The 9,447-nt window shown below is 41.3% G+C and overlaps 1 pseudogene; it reads left to right on the top strand.

Annotated features, from left to right (window-relative positions):
• LOC118841620 overlaps positions 1 to 9,447 on the top strand; it is a 180,391-nt pseudogene that overhangs the window by 59,895 nt on the left and 111,049 nt on the right.

Genomic DNA, 9,447 nt, shown 5'->3' with positions numbered 1-9,447 from the left:
TGGAGGGGAAACGGTGAAAAAACAGACTGGAAGAGAAGAGAGGTAGAGGTGATAAAGTGTTTAAGAGCCCAAGGGAGGATTGTACATTGGATCCTTTTGCTGGGGAGTCAGAGGAGGTTGTTGAGTGGGTGGTGACATGGTCAGGTAAGAGATTTAGGAAGATGAACTTGACAGCTGGGTTGAGGATTGACTGGACTGGGGGGAGGTGAGGCAGCCAGAACAACCTGTAGGTGCTGAAATACCTCAGGTGTGAGGCAATTGGGGCCTGAACCAAGACAGTGAAAGTGGTGGGAGAGAAGGGTAGAGATGCCACAGAAGTGGAATCCCAGGACTTTGCTTCAGAGTGAATATGGGGACACGAGAGTGAATGTATGAGAGTCAATGAGGACTGCATGACACTTCATCTCTGAGTCTGGACTGTTGAGGATTCCTGAGATAACATTAGGAATGCAAGTAGATGGGAGGGTTGGGGGAAAGAGAATTGGTTTCCTTTTGCCTATCGTAAAAGGGGAACCAGGGGAGAGCAGTGTCACTAAAGCTCTGAGAGAATACTATCAAGAAAAAAGGGTGACTGACAGTACGAAAACCTGAAGAAATGTCAAGAAGAACAAGCATCAAGAAATGGCCATGAAATTTAGCAGTTTCAGGATTATTGGTAATTTTAGAGGAATAAGTTTCAGTAGAACAATAAAAGTTGGAACCAGACTGCAGAGAGATTCAAAGAAAGAAAAGGAAAGGAGTTGGAGACACCAGTTGTAAATGGCCTTCTCCTGCTCTTTGCCCATGAAATGGAGGAAAGATACTGGACTGTATCTCATGGGGCTGCATGATTCATTGATGGTGTTTTCAGTGAAATAGTTTTATTTGTGACAACACAAAAGGAGTCCTTAGTGTGGGAGAGACTGGAATTAGTGAAAAAATGCAGGTATTTGGGGAAGAATGTGGAAAGGTACCTGAGGGATGGAATGGGATTATTTGCACATATAAAGTGGTTTCCTTTAGCTAGGAAAAGAATGTCCTTTTTATTTGATACTGAGGACAAAAAGGAAAAGAGGGCATCTGAGTAATGTGAGGTAAGGAGAATAAGGTAGCTTTTGTGGGTGGGGAGGGTGGGGGCGGGGAAGAGAACAAGCCACAAGGGAGGGTTGTGGATGGAGGCAAAGATTTGGAAAAGCTGCTGTGGTGATTGGCTTGGGAGTTAGTTAGGGAGATATCACAGGATTGCCTTGCCACCATGAGCGTTCAGCTGAGTTTGTGTAGCCTATTTAGGAGTGGTTCCAGGCAGCTTGGTGTCCTGGTTTTCTCACTCTCATCCAGCAGCCCATGAGTAGGAGTGAAGGCTGATGCCTTAGTTGGAAATAATCCAAAGCTAAACTTTGCATAAATCCTCAGCCCAAGTCTCTTTCCTGATCCCTGTGACCAAATCTCTGTCCCATTCCTGGAGAGTCATTGACCAGCTTCATGTAGGTGATGACGACTTTAGTTTATGGAGCTGTGAGGTAGAGACTTGAAGGTGTCCCATGCTGTGGAACCCTTCAGGAGCCTAGAAAGAAGCCTCTGTGGTCTTCATTGTTGGGTCTGGTCAGGTTCTACCAACATTAGAACCTAACAAAAGTGACTACTTAGATGTGAGTGGGTACAAGAAAGAGACAGAACCATGATGGATGCCAGAACATATATTTGACATCTAGGAGAGAGATGAGAAGGCAGTGATTGAGGGAGAGGCTGGGCCTGCTTTCAGCCCTGGGCCCAGTCAGGCATTCAGTAAAGATTGATCAAGCACCTTGTGTTTTAGCCACTGTGCTAAGCTCTGAGGGTACAAAGAAAGGCAAAAGAAAGTCTCTGTTATCAGGCCGCTCCCAGTATAATATGAAAACATGGAGCTAGTTAGAGAAGAAGCAACAGAAAAGGAGCCTGGCTCTTAGTTGACCTTCTTGAAAAGAGACTGTTTTGAAATGGAAATACATTTAGTTCAACAGGGAAATGAGAGAATACAAGGAGTGAGGATAATAACAGTCTGAGGAGAACAGAATTGGGAGGAAATAGTCTAAATCAGAAGCATAGTGGTAAAAATAGTCGCATCTATAGTCATATGAAATAATACTCTGAATCTGTATTGATCAGAGAAATGCAAATGAAAACAACACAGAAATACTACCTCACGCTGATCAGAGTGGCTAATGTAACAAAAAAGGAAAATGTTGGCTATTGCAGGGGATGTGGGGAAAATGGGGACACCAATGCACTGTGGGTAGAGTTGTGAACTGATCCCACCATTCTGGCAAGCAATGTGGAACTTTTCTCAAAGGGCTATAACACTCTGCATCCTCCTTGATTCAATCATACCTCTGCTAGATTTATATACCAAAGACATCCCCAAAAAAATGCACAACGATCAATTTGCACAAAAATAAGTATAGCACCTCTTTTTGTGGAGAAAAGAATTAGAAATTGAGGGCATGCTCATCAGTTGGGGAACGGCTAAACAAGCTGTAGCATATGACTGTAATGGAATATTGTTAATAGTGCCATAAGAAATGTTGGGGTCAGGGTGATATCTGAGAAACCTGAAGAAACTCACATGAACTGATGCATAGTGAAGTAAACAGAACCAGAAGAATATTGTACAAAGCAAGATTGTTCAGTGAAGAACGATGAATGACTTAACTTTTCTCAGCAATGCAATGATCCAAGACAATCCCAAAGGAGGCAAAATCATTTTTTTTAGTTCCCTAACCAGTCAATAAGATGAATTGATTGTTACTCTTTTAAAGATTTGTTTTTCTAATTGCTCATGACAATTAATATATTAAATGATAAATATGCTTGAAGGTCAGTTGCACAGATTTTTTTCTTCTTTAAACAATGTTTATATTTAAAACCTCCTTTGTAAGGATAGGAGTTCTTCAGGTATAACTTTCTTTTTTCTATCTGTGGAAAACCTAGTTATACTCTCATTGAAACTCTACTGAATGATTAATCTGTGTTGCCAAACAGTTCCTTTGAGAGACTGACAGGGAGGTGAACAATAAAGGTTTAAATCAGAAGACAACCTTAGTGTTGTAATGAGGGGGACTATAAGGTCAGTTTTTGAAGAAAGATTGTGGGAGGTCCAGGATGGTTTCATTGCAGCTTCTACTGTGCCTGCATAGCAATCATGGCTCCAAAGAACCTGTGATCTCTGCTGCTAGAATGCAAATCCGGATAACATCTTGATCTGGTAATTACAGCTTTGATGAGGTGTGATTACAAGGTAACCCAGGAATGAGAGCACTACTCTAGTACAGTGGTAGCCAGCCAGTGAGGGTCTGTGCATGCCTGTCATCATTTGCACATGAATGTCCAGCCTTCCTACAAGTTTGGAAATAATTTGATGTTGAGTTGAGAAATGTAAAATCGCTGCATACAGTCAGAAGCAGTCAGAGTGTGAAGTTCTCATTGCATGGACCCCAAAAGAATTATATGCCTGACCATCACGATTGGGAATCCCTGCAGAAAGAATCTTAGTATGGTTGAACATGCTTGTTGTCCCAGAGGATAAATATCTTGGCCACAAAATTGGGTGATTATTTACTGCTTAAGGTGCCATTGACAAATTTTGAGTTCAAATCTTTCAGACCACTATCTAGAACCTCCAAAAGGTTTGTGAACCCCTAAATGGAAAAGGGCTTCAAGAGGACTTATACTGAAGCATGCTGTCCACTTCCTTACAAAAGGATGATAGACCCAAATTCATGCATGAGACATATTGTCAGACATGGGAAATGTCATGCATTTTTAAAGGTGTGTTTATTGTGCAGATTTTTATTAAGTATAGTTTTTATTTTTAAATATGATACTTTATTTTCCTCTATTAGATATTAAAATAATTTTTAAACATGTGATTTAATTTAAAATTCTGAATTCCTTCAATCCTTCCCCCTCCCTTCCTTGAGATGGTAAGCAATCTTACATGGGTTATTCATATACAATCTGTATTACAAGGATTTTATTTTTATTGTAGTTAGCAGAGGCATTTAGAGAATTTTTCAAAGGAAATAAGTTAACATTATCAAAATAAATTAATAGGCCAAATTGCAGCTAGATGGTGCAGTTGACAGAGTACCAGCCCTAGAATCAGGAGGATCTGACTTCAAATCCAGCCAGAGACACTTCACACTTACTAGCTGTGAGACCCTGGGCAAGTCCCTTGACCTTGATTGCCTTGGCAGAAAAAAAAAATGAAAAACTTTAGATAGGCCAGAACAGAATCTTTTAGGTTTTGGGTAAATTCAAGAAACAGTGTTAGTATTAGTCATGTGACTTCATTGTGGCAGTTTCAAATGTGATAAGAACACTGCCCCTGTCCGAGGTTTGTTGTGAGTATCCAGTGTAATCATGTGTCAAGCTCTTTGTAAACTAAATCATTCTTGGGATGTGAGATAATGGCATTTTGAAATAATTGTTTCTCCCCATTTGAAGACTTTTGATGTTTGATGACCTTTTCCCTTTGCTGTGGGAAAGAGAATGTAAAGGAGTTTATGTTCTGACAATGAAGGGAAGGGGATATAATTATATATTTGTCTGATACACGTTTTTTTGCTTGTTTCTTTCAGAAGGAGAGATCAGACTTGAAATGAAGAAGACTCCTGTAGTCCTAAACCTTTCTGTGGAAGACATTCAGGAGCAAAGATTCATGGGTGATGGTCCCTGTGACTTCACTTGGAGAGAAATCTGTGCCCTTCATCAGGGAATCCACACTTGGAAGAAAGCTTATGAATGCAATCAGTGTGGAAAGGCTTTCAGAGACAATGCCACACTTGCTGTACATCAGAGAATCCACACTGGAGAAAAGCCTTATGAATGTAATCAGTGTGGAAAGACTTTCAGAGGCCGCTCCCATCTAACTACACATCAGAGAATCCATACTGGAGAGAAGCCTTATGAATGTAATCAGTGTGGAAAGACTTTCAGAGGAAGTTCCAATCTTGTAACTCATCAGAGAATCCACACTGGAGAGAAACCTTATGAATGCAATCTGTGTAGAATGGCTTTTACACAGAGGGCCTATCTTACCTATCATCAGAGAATCCACACTGGAGAGAAACCTTATGAATGTAATCATTGTGGAAAGGCCTTTAGATGCAGCTCCATTCTAGCTAAACATCAGAAAATCCACAGTGGAGAGAAACCTTATGAATGTAATCATTGTGGAAAGACTTTCAGAGTAAGTGACAGTCTTGTTTATCATCACAGAATCCATACTGGAGAGAAACCTTATGAATGTAATCAGTGTGGAAAGGCTTTTAGAGGCACCTCCAATCTAGCTCAACATCGGAAAATCCACACTGGAGAGAAACCTTATGAATGTAATCAGTGTGGAAAGGCCTTTACACAGAGGGCCTATCTTAACGTACATCAGAGAAGCCACACTAGAGAGAAACCTTATGAATGCAATCAGTGTGGAAAGGCTTTTAAGGGGAGGGCTTATCTTAGAGTACATCAGAAAATTCACACTGGAGAGAAACCTTTTGTAATGTTAATGGAATAGGAATATCTTTTGCAGCTATTAATTGGCCTATGTGACCTACTTTTGTTGTACCAGAAGCAAGTGAGACACGCCACATAAGTTTTAAATGGAGGATTTATTAGCCGGTGGCCATTAGGTGTTTGCTACCCAAATCAAATGGCCCTGAGCTGGGGTGAAGGTGTGGCTTATATAGAAAATACAGGGTACAGAGGTTAATTATCACTTGGAACTTACAGGGCAGGTCACAGGGTGGTGGGTGGTCCTGGGGAACAGGAACAAAGGTCTTGACAGATCAAAAGATTCTTACAGGTTATGATTAAGTGGGATAATCTTATTTATTGACATTCCTTGAAGGAGCCATGGAGTCCCAGGGACCTAAGGGTCTGACAGATTCAGTGGGATGGTCCTATCTATTGACATTCCTTGGTGGAGTCAAAGGGCCCTAGGGATATTTGCTAAATGCTGAAGAGATCTGAGTCCATTCTTTCTAGGGGTGTTTGTCAGAGTCTAGGGGTTTCTCAGGGGTCTCCTTAGTGATAACTGATTTTTCCAGTACCCCATTTTCAATCGAGTCACAGTAGCTTGTGCGGGAGGATCTTGCGAACATGTGGAGCAGGAAGAGTGGGTGAGGCAGAGCTGGGACAAAAAGCAGGCAGAGAGGCAAAGCACCTAGCTGGAGTGAGAGAGGGGCTTTGTTGCCTAAGGGAGCTTGTTGTTGGGGAGGCCTTATGGAGGGAAGGCTTGGGGATGGCAGTGCTTCCTGCATTTGGCAACGTGTACCAACTTCTTTGTTACTGTGGTGGAGTTGTCTTTCTGGTATCTGAATAAATATCCACGTTTCATCTTTGAGGAAGAGACTGTTATATTTTGCAATTCTAACCTGGAAATATGCCTACATAGTCATAGTTTGCTGCTGTGGGTATGGCGTTGGCGATCCACCTTTTGAATGTAATCAGTGGTGAAAGGCTTTCAGAGGCAGCTGCAGTCTACTAAACATCAGAGAATCCACAGAGGAAAAAATTCAATCCATGTGGTAAAGACTTCAAACAAAACCAGTCCTCTTTTCACATGAGAGAATTCATTTAAGATATAAATCTCATCACTGACATGATTGAGGAGAGGCATGTAAATGGAGTATGGAGCTTTGTAGATAGCAGAAAATTCTGCATACAAGCCATTCAAGGACTCAGTTTGAAGATGGTGTCATCTCTTATTCTCCCATCAGAAGATTGTGTTAACCAGATTTTTACTGAGCAAGTCTCTAACCTGAGAGTGCTTGCAGCCACACAAAGCAGGCCTAGAAACTGGAGTGCCAATAATCAAGTTGTTTAATCAGTGTCAGAGTGAGGAATGTTCCCTTAGTTGAAGTAAAAACATAGGTTTTATACTTAAGTCACAACTAGGGAAAGAGTGGGGAAGGTGGGTTACAGTCTTTTAGTGGTTTCCCATGAGAAAGCCGCAAGTCCCACAACACAACAGTTCTGGAGTCATGTCTTTGGGGGTGGTGACCACCTGCCCTAAAGGAGAGAACCAGAGTTCTGTGAGGGGAACAGGTTCTGGAATATTTGATTCACTTCACTGAAGATCCAATGATTGTGACCCTTGTCAGAGTTTTGATTAATCAGTTCAAGTTGCATTATTAGCTCTTGACTCCAAAGCCACAGAGTCAGCTCTTGAAAAAATTAAATTGTTAGTGTATTCATTACAAATACATCAATATGAAAATTATAAATTCCTTTCTTAATACATACTATGAAGAAACCTTATAAATGTGCTCCACGGGGAAATGCTTTTCTCTGGAGCACGGAAGTCACTGGTGAAGGTTGGATTTAGTGTTCGATTAGCACAGAATGGTGAAATAAGGGCAAATAAATCATGCCATCCCACCAGGTTGCAAAATTAAAAAAAGGAGGAAATAGGTTCAGAAACTGTGAAGGAAAACATCTGGATCTTCTCCAAAAGAGAACGTCGCCATTATTAGGAAATGAACTTTCATCAATATTGTGTCAACTGTGGGAAAATGTTTGGTGAAGGGAAGAAATCAGAGGTGTGTGATCAAGGGTGGAAAAGCTGAGGTAATTTGGGGAAATTGTTTGTTCTCCTGTAGGCCACCTGTATGTATGTACCAGCCTATGTTAAGGTTACTGCATATGCCAATCAAGAAACTTCTCATTCACTGATTTTTGTGACCCAACAATCATGAAGAGGAAGGGATTCCCCTGATAGACTTCAGGCAGAGCAGAAGCATAGTGTGAAAAACAGCTGCTCATACATTGTAAGAGGCCCTGCCATTTCTATCTAACCGGCCTCCCATGCTTGCTCTTGCTATACCAGCCTGGCAGGGGAATGGAAAGGAGCAACCAACCACATAAGAGGCTTCTGGCCTGATGGTCAGATACCATCCAGGGCTCTGGACAGTCAAAGGGACCTTCTGGGCCTACCTTACAGGACATGGTTTGTGTCTTGATAAATCTAAATAGACATTCCTGTGGTCAGATCAGGCAAAGCAAATAGGGTGAAAATGAACACTTTTGCAGAACCTTCAAAAAGACAGCTTCTCCCTCTTCTAATTCTGGTCAAATTGGGTAGGCAGACAAAAGACATATAAGAAGGCAACAATTTTTTCTTTTGCAGTGTGCAGAAATTTATAGTGTCATTAAGTAAAGACTAACTTTATGACTTTAAGAAGAGAGGTGGAGCCATGATGGCCCTGTCAGGGTAGACAGTTGAACTCTCCCAAATCCTCCTCAAAACAATTTCAGATCATGCCTTGAATCCAGTTCTGGAGGGGAAGAACCAACAAAAAATCAGGATGAAACAATTTTCCAACCCAAGACTACTAAGGAAAAGTAACTGGTTGGACTTGGACACCAGTGTGGTGAAGGCCAGGAAAGCAACAGCAGCAGCTTAGATAGCTCTCAGCTCCCTGACAGTAAAGGTGTCAGACAACTGGTCAGAAGGAGATTATAAGGAACCCTTTGCTAGCATTGGCCATAGAAACATCTTGTATTGCATATGCAGTTTCAGATCCCAATCACAGAGTAAAGGGAATAGGGAATGAAAAGAATTTTGAATTCAATTTTTTTCAAAACATTTTAAATATTCTTTTTGCATGTAATTGGAAAAAATAAAACTTGAAAATTTTCACAAATTAAAAATAAAGTGCTGCACTTAACATGCAAGCTATTTTGCAAACCTCAGAAGTGGCCACTGGATTGGAAAACATCAGTTTAAGTCCCAATCCTAAGGAACGGCTATGCCAAATGCCAGTGATCTGGGCTGCTGAAATGTATGGGAAAATTGAGGGATGGGTTGCTTTCAATGACATGGTCTTTTAGGGGCCCATCATTAGAACCACATTATTTCCCCCTCAAACAAATGAGACCCAATATCTTTTGGGGCAAGGGGCAAAGTCTCAGCTTCTGAAACTGCCTGTCTCTGCCTTGAGGGGCCCCAGAGAAGAGGTTATGCTATCAACCATAGATGAATGTCCCATAGTCTGGAAGACACAAATCTGACAAGCAGGTTCAATGTGCAGCGTCCAAATACAGGGGGAATTAAAAGTGATGTCAGAATGGGGGAAAACAAAGTCAGGGGGTGGAGGCAAGATGGTGGAGTAGAAGCAGGGACCTTATTGAGATCTCCCCTGAAACTCCAGGAAATACCTGTTAAAAATGACTCTAAACCTATACAGCGACAATTTGGCTAGCGGCTGCTGTGGGGGTGTAAGACCCAACAAGACCAGCAACAAGAGCTGCCAGCAGAGGTTCTTTTGATCTGCTTCACTAAGGAAAGTAACTTTAAGGGGTTAACAATCTTACTTTATTCCAACATACAAATATTCACTTAATTCAGGAGGATAAGCCAGCAACCTGAACTTCAGAGCAAATACAAACAAATTACAAACATACACAATTTAAACAGACCAAATCACGATT

Source organism: Trichosurus vulpecula, chromosome 3, assembly GCF_011100635.1.
Source record: "Trichosurus vulpecula isolate mTriVul1 chromosome 3, mTriVul1.pri, whole genome shotgun sequence".
Lineage (NCBI taxonomy): Eukaryota > Metazoa > Chordata > Mammalia > Diprotodontia > Phalangeridae > Trichosurus > Trichosurus vulpecula.
The sequence above is the reverse complement of the archived record's forward strand: the minus strand, read 5'-3'. Positions and strand labels throughout refer to the sequence as shown.